We start from the raw sequence: 6840 nt of genomic DNA, 5'->3' as shown, positions 1-6840 counted from the left end.
ATGTACGTGGAGGGAAGGTGAGATCCAAACAGCCAAAGGTTCAAGATTCCTTTTGTTTCTTTGTAATCTATTTACAGACTGTTCAGCATGAAACCAGAGTAATTTAAAGGTCATCAGGCAATTATGGCCTCAATGTATTAAAGGGAAGAAATCATACCGCTAGACCAAAAGGTCTCCTTGTGGAAGAAGTGTCTACTGATATGTCCCTGCATAGTTCATGTGCTTTGCTGGCATATATCTTCAATTGAAGCAAATAGAGAAAACTTTAAAGTGTCCAGACAAAGCCGCCCTCTGTAACTACAGGAAACAGACCGGGTTATTAGTGATTTGAACTTCATTTAAACTTTTGTATTAAAATGTCACTGTACATTGCAATTACATGTCTCCTTTTCTCCATGCTGACATTTTGAAACAGTTACTGTTGCTTTTGCTTTTAGAGTGCAGAGCAATGTAAGGGAGAATTGGTCCTATTTCAAATCACTTATTACGTAGGGAATTGTTTTCTGGGTTCTCATTGAAGAAAGTGCTATGGCATTGTGCTACCTAAAATGTAAGATAGTACTGTAAGGGAGATTTCAATAACAAAAACAGAGTAATTTAAAAGTGTCCAGCCAATGATGCCCTCTACAACTATAAGAGATGTAGGAGCTCTGCAGGAGAAGAGCTAGACTATTCAGTCAAACACTTGGCATTAATTTACCACTGGAATGACACTATACCCTGCACATGTAGGTGAAGGGAAGGCGAGATCCAAACAGACAGAGGTACAAGATTCCTTTTGTTTCTTTGTAATCTATTTACAGACTGTTCAGCATAAAACCAGAGTAATTCAAAGGTTGTCAGGTAATTATGGCCTCAATATATTAAAGGAAAGAAATCGCTCTCACAGGATTTAAACGATTTGTTTGTGCTATGAGGTAACAAGCACCGAGCGAGGACCGAGTTGTCAGCGATACAGTTGTCTGACAGCGCTTGTTCAACCCAACAAAGGTTATTCAGTGTAAAATAGGGCTCGTCCGGATTTGAACCGGGACCTCTCGCACCTAAGCGAGAATCATACCCCTAGACCAACGAGCCAGACGACGGGTTTACGGTTCGGCTCAAAGGTCGGTATGCCAAGGTAACCTCAGAAAACGTCCACACAAGAGCAAGGTCTCTTCGAGAGTTTGGTTGTTTCTGGACCACTAATGTAACAAGGAACCAAACGAGAACCAAGTAGTCACATTTCAAATTAATTCACCACTGGAGTGACACTATACCCTGCATATGCCATGGTGCTTCCTAAAAAGTAAGATAGTACTGAAATGGAGATTTTAATAACAAAAACAGGGTAACCTAAAGGTGTCTAGGCAACACTGCACTGTATGACTGTAGGCGATGAAGCAGCTCTGTTGGAGAAGAGCTAGACTATTCAGTGGACCATTTGGCATTGATTTACCACAGGAATGACAAGATACCCTGCACATGTAGGTGAAGGGAAGGCGAGATCCAAACAGCCAGAGGTCCAAGGTTCGTTTTGTTTCTTTTTCATTTATTTACAGCCTGTTAAGCAGAAAACCAAATTAGTGGATTTGGGAGAAGAAGCAACTTTTCCGGGATTTCAACGTCTTTTGTGCTGTGAGGAACAAGCAGCGGCGAGATCCACATTTTCATTGGATACAGTGTGCGGATAGCTCTTTGTTCACTCTTACCAAGTTTATTCAGTGCAAAAAGTGGGCTCGTCCGGGATTTGAACCCGGGACCTCTCGCACCCTAAGCGAGAATCATACCCCTAGACCAACGAGCCAAGGAGACGCGGGTTAGCTCGGTTTGCAACTGAACGGCTCTGCACCAGCCGTTGAAGGATAGGTGAGAACCCAACAGCTGGAGGTCCATGGTTCATTTTGTTTCCTGTTAGGCAGAGTAAAATCCAGGATCAAAAAACCTGAATCATACCCCTAGACCAAAAGGCCTCCTTGTGGAAGAAGTGTCTACTGATATGTCACTGCAGAGTTCATGTGCTTTGCTGGCATATGTCTTCAATTGAAACAAATAGAAAACTTTAAAGTGTCCAGACAAAGCCGCCTCTGTAACTACAGGAAACAGACAGGGTTATTAGTTATTTGAACTGCATTTAAATTTTGTATTAAAATGTCACTGTACATTGCAAATACATGTCTCCTTTTCTCCATGCTGATATTTTGAAACAGTTATTGTTGCTTTTGCTTTTACAGTGCAGAGCAATGTAAGGAGAATTGGTCCTATTTCAAATCACTAATTACGTAGGGAATTGTTTTCTGGGTTCTCATTGAAGAAAGTGCTATGGCATTGTGCTACCTAAAATGTAAGATAGTACTGAAAGGGAGATTTCAATAACAAAAACAGAGTAATTTAAAAGTGTCCAGCCAATGATGCCTCCACAACTATAAGAGATGAAGGAGCTCTGCAGGAGAAGAGCTAGACTATTCAGTGGACCATTTGGCATTGATTTACCACAGGAATGACACTATACCCGCATATGCCATGGTGCTTCCTAAAAAGTAAGATAGTACTGAAATGGAGATTTTAATAACAAAAACAGGGTAACCTAAAGGTGTCTAGGCAACACTGCACTGTATGACTGTAGGCGATGAAGCAGCTCTGTTGGAGAAGAGCTAGACTATTCAGTGTAACATTTGGCATTGATTTACCACAGGAATGACACTATACCCGCATATGCCATGGTGCTTCCTAAAAAGTAAGATAGTACTGAAAGGAGATTTCAATAACAAAAACAGGGTAACCTAAAGGTGTCTAGGCAACACTGCACTGTATGACTGTGGCGATGAAGCAGCTCTGTTGGAGAAGAGCTAGACTATTCAGTGGACCATTTGGCATTGATTTACCACAGGAATGACACTATACCCGCATATGCCATGGTGCTTCCTAAAAAGTAAGATAGTACTGAAAGGAGATTTCAATAACAAAAACAGGGTAACCTAAAGGTGTCTAGGCAACACTGCACTGTATGACTGTAGGCGATGAAGCAGCTCTGTTGGAGAAGAGCTAGACTATTCAGTGTAACATTTGGCATTGATTTACCACAGGAATGACACTATACCCGCATATGCCATGGTGCTTCCTAAAAAGTAAGATAGTACTGAAAGGAGATTTCAATAACAAAAACAGGGTAACCTAAAGGTGTCTAGGCAACACTGCACTGTATGACTGTGGCGATGAAGCAGCTCTGTTGGAGAAGAGCTAGACTATTCAGTGGACCATTTGGCATTGATTTACCACAGGAATGACACTACACCCTGCACATGAAGGTGAAGGGAAGGCGAGATCCAAACAGCCAGAGGTCCAAGGTTCGTTTTGTTTCTTTTTCATTTATTTACAGCCTGTTAAGCAGAAAACCAAATTAGTGGATTTGGGAGAAGAAGCAACTTTTCCGGGATTTCAACGTCTTTTGTGCTGTGAGGAACAAGCAGCGAGCGAGATCCACATTTTCATTGGATACAGTGTGCGGATAGCTCTTTGTTCACTCTTACCAAGTTTATTCAGTGCAAAAGTGGGCTCGTCCGGATTTGAACCGGGACCTCTCGCACCTAAGCGAGAATCATACCCCTAGACCAACGAGCCAGACGACGGGCTGATGTTTCGGCTCAAAGGTCGGTATGCCAAGGTAACCTCAGAAAACATCCACACAAGAGCAAGGTCTCTTTGAGAGTTTGGTTGTTTCTGGACCACTAATGTAACAAGGAACCAAACGAGAACCAAGTAGTCACATTTCAAATTAATTCACCACTGGAGTGACACTATACCCTGCATATGCCATGGTCCTTCCTAAAAAGTAAGATAGTACTGAAATGGAGATTTTAATAACAAAAATAGGGTAACCTAAAGGTGTCTAGGCAACACTGCACTGTGTGACTGTAGGCGATGAAGCAGCTCTGTTGGAGAAGAGCTAGATTATTCAGTGTAACATTTGGCATTGATTTACCACAGGAATGACAAGATACCATGCATATGTAGATGAAGGGAAGGCGAGATCCAAACAGCCAGAGGTCCAAGGTTCGTTTTGTTTCTTTTTCATTTATTTACAGCCTGTTAAGCAGAAAACCAAATTAGTGGATTTGGGAGAAGAAGCAACTTTTCCGGATTTCAACGTCTTTTGTGCTGTGAGGAACAAGCAGCGAGATCCACATTTTCATTGGATACAGTGTGCGGATAGCTCTTTGTTCACTCTTACCAAGTTTATTCAGTGCAAAAGTGGGCTCGTCCGGATTTGAACCGGGACCTCTCGCACCCTAAGCGAGAATCATACCCCTAGACCAACGAGCCAGACGACGGGCTGATGTTTCGGCTCAAAGGTCGATATGCCAAGGTAACCTCAGAAAACGTCCACACAAGAGCAAGGTCTCTTCGAGAGTTTGGTTGTTTCTGGACCACTAATGTAACAAGGAACCAAACGAGAACCAAGTAGTCACATTTCAAATTAATTCACCACTGGAGTGACACTATACCCTGCATATGCCATGGTGCTTCCTAAAAAGTAAGATAGTACTGAAATGGAGATTTTAATAACAAAAACAGGGTAACCTAAAGGTGTCTAGGCAACACTGCACTGTATGACTGTAGGCGATGAAGCAGCTCTGTTGGAGAAGAGCTAGATTATTCAGTGTAACATTTGGCATTGATTTACCACAGGAATGACAAGATACCCTGCATATGTAGATGAAGGGAAGGCGAGATCCAAACAGCCAGAGGTCCAAGGTTCGTTTTGTTTCTTTTTCATTTATTTACAGCCTGTTAAGCAGAAAACCAAATTAGTGGATTTGGGAGAAGAAGCAACTTTTTCGGGATTTCAACGCCTTTCGTGCTGTGAGGGAACAAGCAGCGAGCGAGATCCACATTTACATTGGATACAGTGTGCGGATAGCTCTTTTGTTCACTCTTACAAAGTTTATTCAGTGCAAAAAGTGGGCTCGTCCGGGATTTGAACCCGGGACCTCTCGCACCCTAAGCGAGAATCATACCCCTAGACCAACGAGCCAGACGACGGGCTGATGTTTCGGCTCAAAGGTCGATATGCCAAGGTAACCTCAGAAAACGTCCACACAAGAGCAAGGTCTCTTCGAGAGTTTGGTTGTTTCTGGACCACTAATGTAACAAGGAACCAAACGAGAACCAAGTAGTCACATTTCAAATTAATTCACCACTGGAGTGACACTATACCCTGCATATGCCATGGTGCTTCCTAAAAAGTAAGATAGTACTGAAATGGAGATTTTAATAACAAAAACAGGGTAACCTAAAGGTGTCTAGGCAACACTGCACTGTATGACTGTAGGCGATGAAGCAGCTCTGTTCGAGAAGAGCTAGACTATTCAGTGTAACATTTGGCATTGATTTACCACAGGAATGACAAGATACCCTGCACATGTAGGTGAAGGGAAGGCGAGATCCAAACAGACAGAGGTTCAAGATTCCTTTTGTTTCTTTGTAATCTATTTACAGACTGTTCAGCATGAAACCAGAGTAATTCAAAGGTTGTCAGGCAATTATGGCCTCAATATATTAAAGGGAAGAAATCGCTCTCACAGGATTTAAACGATTTGTTTGCGCTATGAGGTAACAAGCACCAAGCGAGAATCATACCCCTAGACCAACGAGCCAAGGAGACGCTGGTTAGCTCGGTTTGCAACTGAACGGCTCTGCACCAGCCGTTGAAGGATAGGTGAGAACCCAACAGCTGGAGGTCCATGGTTCATTTTGTTTCCTGTTAGGCAGAGTAAAATCCAGGATCAAAAACCTGAATCATACCCCTAGACCAACGAGCCAGACGACGGGGTTACGGTTCGGCTCAAAGGTCGGTATGCCAAGGTAACCTCTGAAAACGTCCACACAAGAGCAAGGTCTCTTCGAGAGTTTGGTTGTTTCTGGACCACTAATGTAACAAGGAACCAAACGAGAACCAAGTAGTCACATTTCAAATTAATTCACCACTGGAGTGACACTATACCCTGCATATGCCATGGTGCTTCCTAAAAAGTAAGATAGTACTGAAATGGAGATTTTAATAACAAAAACAGGGTAACCTAAAGGTGTCTAGGCAACACTGCACTGTATGACTGTAGGCGATGAAGCAGCTCTGTTGGAGAAGAGCTAGACTATTCAGTGTAACATTTGGCATTGATTTACCACAGGAATGACACTATACCCTGCACATGTAGGTGAAGGGAAGGCGAGATCCAAACAGCCAGAGGTCCAAGGTTCGTTTTGTTTCTTTTTCATTTATTTACAGCCTGTTAAGCAGAAAACCAAATTAGTGGATTTGGGAGAAGAAGCAACTTTTCCGGGATTTCAACGTCTTTTGTGCTGTGAGGGAACAAGCAGCGAGCGAGATCCACATTTTCATTGGATACAGTGTGCGGATAGCTCTTTGTTCACTCTTACCAAGTTTATTCAGTGCAAAAGTGGGCTCGTCCGATTTGAACCGGGACCTCTCGCACCTAAGCGAGAATCATACCCCTAGACCAACGAGCCAAGGAGACGCTGGTTAGCTCGGTTTGCAACTGAACGGCTCTGCACCAGCCGTTGAAGGAAGGTGAAAACCCAACAGCTGGAGGTCCATGGTTCATTTTGTTTCCTGTTAGGCAGAGTAAAATCCAGGATCAAAAAACCTGAATCATACCCCTAGACCAAAAGGCCTCCTTGTGGAAGAAGTGTCTACTGATATGTCACTGCAGAGTTCATGTGCTTTGCTGGCATATGTCTTCAATTGAAACAAATAGAGAAAACTTTAAAGTGTCCAGACAAAGCCGCCCTCTGTAACTACAGGAAACAGACAGGGATATTAGTTATTTGAACTGCATTTAA

General features: G+C 42.8%; 2 non-coding genes across 2 annotated transcripts; both read right to left on the bottom strand.

Annotated features, from left to right (window-relative positions):
- Positions 1-1714: 1714 nt before the first annotated feature.
- Positions 1715-1786, bottom strand: trnap-agg. Its single transcript has one exon. It is a non-coding gene; the product is annotated as a tRNA-Pro (tRNA).
- Positions 1787-4942: 3156 nt separating this feature from the next.
- trnap-agg lies at positions 4943-5014 on the bottom strand. Its single transcript has one exon. It is a non-coding gene; the product is annotated as a tRNA-Pro (tRNA).
- Between the last annotated feature and the right edge of the window lie 1826 nt (positions 5015-6840).

This window comes from Silurus meridionalis, chromosome 7 (assembly GCF_014805685.1).
Source record: "Silurus meridionalis isolate SWU-2019-XX chromosome 7, ASM1480568v1, whole genome shotgun sequence".
NCBI lineage: Eukaryota > Metazoa > Chordata > Actinopteri > Siluriformes > Siluridae > Silurus > Silurus meridionalis.
The sequence above is the reverse complement of the archived record's forward strand: the minus strand, read 5'-3'. Positions and strand labels throughout refer to the sequence as shown.